Raw genomic sequence first — 5878 nt, forward strand, 5'->3', positions numbered from 1 at the left:
AATGTGAAGGGTTTGTCCTGCACCAACCAAATCTCCAACACAAGATGTGTGTCCAACAATTTCATTCAACTCTGATTAAGAGCTCAGTTCTGTAAGACTGCTCCCCTCCCCCACTTCAGATGCTGGCCACAAGTCCAAATTGTCACCTATACTTCTTTGTCTTAAATTTATTTATTTTTAAAAACATAACAGAAGGAAAGTGTTGAATTTGTGTAATAGCTCAAAAGAATAAGTATTCCAGGCTTTGGGGAGGGATGAAGAAGGAGATATTCAGACCCTTCACCAGAATCCTCCCAACTTGACCATAGCGGATTAATGATGTGCTGTGTGGTTGTGGTTAGTCAATGACACAAGCCCGACAGACTTTTCTTTCTGCTCCAATCCCACTGAGTTGTCTGGTCCCCTTGGCTGATAAAGAACCATTAGGTGAGGAGGCCTAGCATCATCCAGGGTGATGCTCTTCAAGCAATTGACCAACGTGTCAGGTCATGCAGCTGCAACAGCCTTGGAGCCCTCACAAACTTGCCAAACATTACAAGCTCTGCACTTGCCAGTGCGCTGACTAAGAATCACTGAGAATTCCACCTCATCTTCAGACAGTAGCTCAATGCCATCCTGAACTTCTTTCACATGGAAAAAGAGATACTTGCTATTTTCTACTTCATATTTAATGAAGCCAAACTGATCTTTCACATACTCCACAGTGGCCCTACACGGAGGTATGATGTTGTAGGCCCTAGTCTGTGCATTTTGACCCAGGACACACAACCAGAATTTGACGCTCTCCCCTTTCTGCAGGCAGTCCCCTTTCTTGGCCATTCCAATTACGCCAAATGGGTAGAGCTCACCTTTCATATCCCCTTCATCCACAGTCTCAATCATTCCTTGGTACTCAGCCTATGCTGGATTAGCACCCCTCAAGGGTGAATACCTTTCCCTGAGCAGATGGTGGGATCAGCTTCTTCAGTAATGTCATTTACCAAGTGTGTTCTGTTGACTTTTTCTGCTCTTTCTTTGTTGCCTTTGCCTTTGGACAAGCTGCTTCAACCATGTCCCCCAGTCCCAGCCTCAGAGAACTCACTGTAATGGAAAAAGATTTCCTTATCATGATTGGCTGTTTCAATAAATCCAAAATTATCCTTCAGAGTTGCAACATAACCCAAGAACCTCTTGGAGTTATAATTATGGCCTAGAAGTTACCCACGGGTTGCAACCTGCTCTCCAGGCCTCTGCTTGTCACTAATACTAAATTCAACCTTATGCCCTATTTGAAGAGAAGTAGATCCATCCACATCCTTGGCTTGAAAAGGAATAGTCAATTTCACCCCACAATCATCATAAGCAATAATACCATCCTCAAAGTCTCCTTTTCTTTGCCTTTACTCAGGCTAATGGTTTTAGGATTGGACAAAGTGACTTCTTTTTCTACAGTGCCCAGAAAACAATGATCTGGATGGGAACAATGAATGGGAATGGAATGAAACCATGTCCTTGGGAAGTATTTTAATACTAATAGCATGATTTCTTTGGGCAGACAGCCTGTCAGGAACCACAGTAAACTCTACTTCATCTGCAATATGGAGCTGTCTCCCATCCAGAATTTCACTATAATGGAAGAACTTTCAAGCATCATGATCCATACACTTGATGAAACAAAAACCATCTCTCATGGCAACAATTACACCCATTTCTCTGGCTTAATTAGTGAACTAAAATATATTTGATAGAACTTCTATGTTGGTTGCTCGTTCTAATTTGCCGTATCAGTCTGTTGAAACATTAAACCTAACACGATTGCCTTCCAGCTGCATCACTTTGGACTTTGTGTCTTTGTCACCAAAGGGAAGTTCTTTAGGAATCATAAAGTCAACATGTGTCCTGGCTATGGGTCATTCTTGTTTTTACTGGGTACTTTGGGGATAACTTTATTTGCAGTTCCTTCAAAATGTTCAGAGCTGGTATCTTCAGAAATGACTGTTCCTTGTGGCAATAGTCTGACATGTGTTGCAACTTCTTTACCATTTCTCTCCTTGATTTTGAATTCCACATCATCTCCAGGTTGTAAGATATATAAGTCACCTTTAAATTCACTATAGTGAAAGAATATCTCTTTTACAAAATCACCTTTTTCAGTGCTGGCGAGGCTGTGGAGAAAAGGGAACTCTAGTCCACTGTTGGTGGGAATGCAGACTGGTGCAGCCACTATGGAAAGCAGTGTGGAATTTCCTCAGAAAGCTGAAAATGGAACTGCCTTTTGATCCAGCGATTCCCCTGCTGGGACTATACCCTGAGAACACCAAAACGCCAATACAAAAGAACCTATGCACCCCAATGTTCATAGCAGCACAATTTACAATAGCCAAGTCTTGGAAGCAACCTAAATGCCCATCAGTAGATGATTGGATCAAAAAATTATGGTACATATACACAATGGAATACTACGCAGCAGAAAGAAAAAAAGAAGTACTAAACTTCGCAACAGCATGGATGGAACTGGAGAGCATCATGCTAAGCGAAATAAGCCAGGGGGCGAAAGACAAATACCATATGATCTCACCTATAAGCGGAACCTAACCAACAATGCAAAGAAGCAAGGCAAATATGACCAGCAACACTGAAAGGAAAAGAAATCAACAGAGACAAGAGGGAAGGGGGGGCAGGGAAAGGGAAGGGAAGGGGAAAGTCAAGGAACATATAGCAAGGACTCATGGACAAAACCAAAGGGGAAGAGCTGAGGGAGGGAAGGTGGGAGGGGGCAAGGGAAAGAAGGGGGGGAAGGCAGAGACAAATGTATTTAAAAAGTAAATAAATTAATTAAAAAAAAAACAATACAAAAAAAAAAAAAAAAAACAAAATCACCTTTTTCAATAAAGCCAAATGCCTTCTTCATGGCACAAACTACTCCCTGACAGCAGGCTTGTTTTTTTGTTTTTTTTTTCCCACCAGCATAATGTTTCAAGCACTTACAGCACCATTATGTTTATTGTTATCAGTTACAAAGCTTATCTCTGGTTTCCAACTGAACATTCCCTTCCTTATCATCAGGGGTATAAGTCAGATTAAATTCTTCTTGTCCATTCATTCATTCTTCAGGGACAATTTCTTACTCTACCTTCACCAGTTTAACAGCAATGGGTTTCCCATTCCACCAGTCAAATGATACTTTGAATTCAACATCATCTTCTACTTTTAAGTCCTGCAGGTTGTCATTATACTGCGAACAGATGGAGAAAAGTCTAGCTTGACTTTCTGAACACTGAATAAATCTGTAAGAGGTTAGCAGTTTTTCAATAACCCCAGTTTCATGCAGTGCTTCTGAAGTACCATGGGGTACCCATTGTGTCCATTCTTGTGGAGAAGGTTTGGATTAAAGCTCATCTTGCAATGATAATCAAATATTGCATTTTCAGTAATATTTGCTGCTGCTCCTTTTTCAGCACACATTTCAAAGGATGAAAGTTGCTAGTATTAAAAAAAAAAAAAGAAAGAGAGAGAAAGTGACCTATCACACTAATAAAGAATACAGCTGCTGCTGCACCAGGCAACCTCACAGCACAGCACTGAAGAAGGCAAAGACTACTGGTAGCATTGGGAAGTACTCTTTCAAAGCTCTTGAGTAGGCACCAACTTCTTGTTTCAGATCAAGTTTTGTGTCTTCAACTTAAGTGTACTCTTCTTTGGTCTTGTTGGTTGTTTCAAGGCATGTTCTTTCCCTGATCTGAACTTGAAGCAGCACTTTCAGGTGGTAAAGTCTGTTCTGTTACACTTCATGCCCAACAGCTCAGCACCCCCTCTCCAGGACTTCCATAAGCAGCATGGCCCAGTACGTAGGCTCCATTGTCACCTATACTTCTGACTGCCCAACTATAAGTCAGAGGCTCCCAGGACCCCTCCTAAGGCTTGGTAATTTGCTAGAGTATTCACAGAATTCAGGAAGAGAGTTTACTAACTATATTATTGATTTATTATAAAAGGATACAGTAGGAACAGCTAGATAGAATGAAGTCACAGGTGAAGGTCTGTGGGAAGGGGCACGGAGCCTCCAAGGCCTCTCCAGGTACATCACCCTCCCAGCACTTCTAGGTGCTGATCAACCCAGAAGCTCTCCGAACCTGGATTTTCATGGAGGCTTCATTACATTGGAATGGTTAACTGAATCATTGGTCATTGGTGATTAATTCAACCTCCCACCCTTCTCTCCTCTCTTGAGGTCAGGAGTAGGAGAGAAAGTTTCAACCCTCTAATCATAGGTTGGTTTTCCTGGCAGCCAGCCTTTATCCTGCGGTTATTTAGAAGCTTTCCCAAAATTACCTCATTAACATTAACTTGGTTGTGGCTGAAAGAGTTTAGTATGAATAATGAGACATTTCTTCATCTTTACCACTGAGGGGCTGAGGACAAAAGGCCAAATGTTTTAATAAAAGATGCTTTCATCACTTAGGAAATTACAAGGGTAATTTCTGAACAGTGTGCAAGTAATGGGACAAACACCAAAAATGCATTTCTCCTTATAAACCACAATATCATAATCTTAATCATATCAAGATGAGGTATATGATACTATCTACATTATACAGGTAAGAAAACTGACCAGATTGAAGTTAAGTAACATGCCTAAGATTACGTGAAAGGAGAATTCCCAAAAAGTTGCTCTTTTTTTTAAAAAAAATGCTTCCACTATGAGGCATGGATGCATAAGCACTCATTTACTCTCATATGACTGTATTTTGATTTACTTAATTTTCTACTATGTGTTGAGTCAATTTAAATTTAATATTTTCTTGAATCAATCTTGCTCAGAAATGGGGAAATTGAGTTAGTTTGGACAGCAGAATAAACTTCATCCTAAGCGCTAAATTTTGACACTAAAATGATATTTAAATAGTATGGTTTCTAAAATAATTTTTATTAAAATATAGTGTTAGGCACAATAAAATGTATTATGAGAATCTAATAACAAAAGGCAGTTCTTTCCTGAAGCAAATTCAGGCTCCACAAAAAATTGATACATACAAAGCATGTTTCTGGAACCTGTAGCCATGCAGTGCCCCCCACCCCCCGGTCCTTACCATACTGCCTAACAAGTATCTACATCTCAGTTCTTTCAGAGAAATTTCCAGAACAGCAAATTGTGCCCTGTGTTCTCTGTGTAGGAACCTGTGTCCTGGGTTGTATTAAGGAAAAATTACATCAGATAAAGATACACAGACAAGGAAGACAATTCTAGACTAAAACAATAGAGGAGATAGAACTCAGCTCTGAACGCAGAGAGGGAACTGGGGATTTATAGCCGGCAGGCAGAGAGAGTCAATGGGTGGGAAACTGCTAAGAAAAACTTGGGTAGGTATCAAAGGTGAGGGGACTCTTGCCAAACTGGGCTTATCAGGCCAATGGCAGGCCTATTTGAAAGGAGAGCTCAGAAAAGCCCAGTGGAAATTTGGGCAAGGAGGGTAATCCTTATGAATGACATTTTTCCCCTCATTATGCCTTGTGAAATGAAGTGCATTTGGAATCGGAATATCTGAAATGTAGCTTGGGCTTTCGTACTTACCAGCTAATACAATTAAGTTCATGTCACTAATTTCTATATTTACTTTCTTGATCTACAAAATAGCTGTAAAATCACCCAAAAGGACTAAAATACTTTATGTGAAAATGCTTTAAAGTGCTAGAAATGCAAAGTGTTGCTAGCTGATAAATTCAAGTTACTATATTAGTGATTATTTAATGTCTTACCATTTCCAGAAAACATACACATATAAAAGATGATGTTAATGCCTTCATGCAAAGTACAGAAAAAGATTTGTGACTTTAGTCCCTCTGAGACAGACAGTGGGGTAGGAACATAAAGTGCTTCAAAATAAGAAGGACCTTTTTG

At 40.1% G+C, this 5878-nt stretch overlaps 1 pseudogene; it reads right to left on the reverse strand.

The window, feature by feature from the left end:
- Nucleotides 1–337: 337 nt before the first annotated feature.
- Nucleotides 338–3378, reverse strand: LOC129083511 (cold shock domain-containing protein E1-like; annotated as a pseudogene).
- Between the last annotated feature and the right edge of the window lie 2500 nt (nt 3379–5878).

The sequence above is a fragment of the Pteronotus mesoamericanus genome, unplaced genomic scaffold (assembly GCF_021234165.1).
Source record: "Pteronotus mesoamericanus isolate MK-2021 breed Mesoamerican mustached bat unplaced genomic scaffold, CSHL_Meso_final scaffold_167, whole genome shotgun sequence".
NCBI lineage: Eukaryota > Metazoa > Chordata > Mammalia > Chiroptera > Mormoopidae > Pteronotus > Pteronotus mesoamericanus.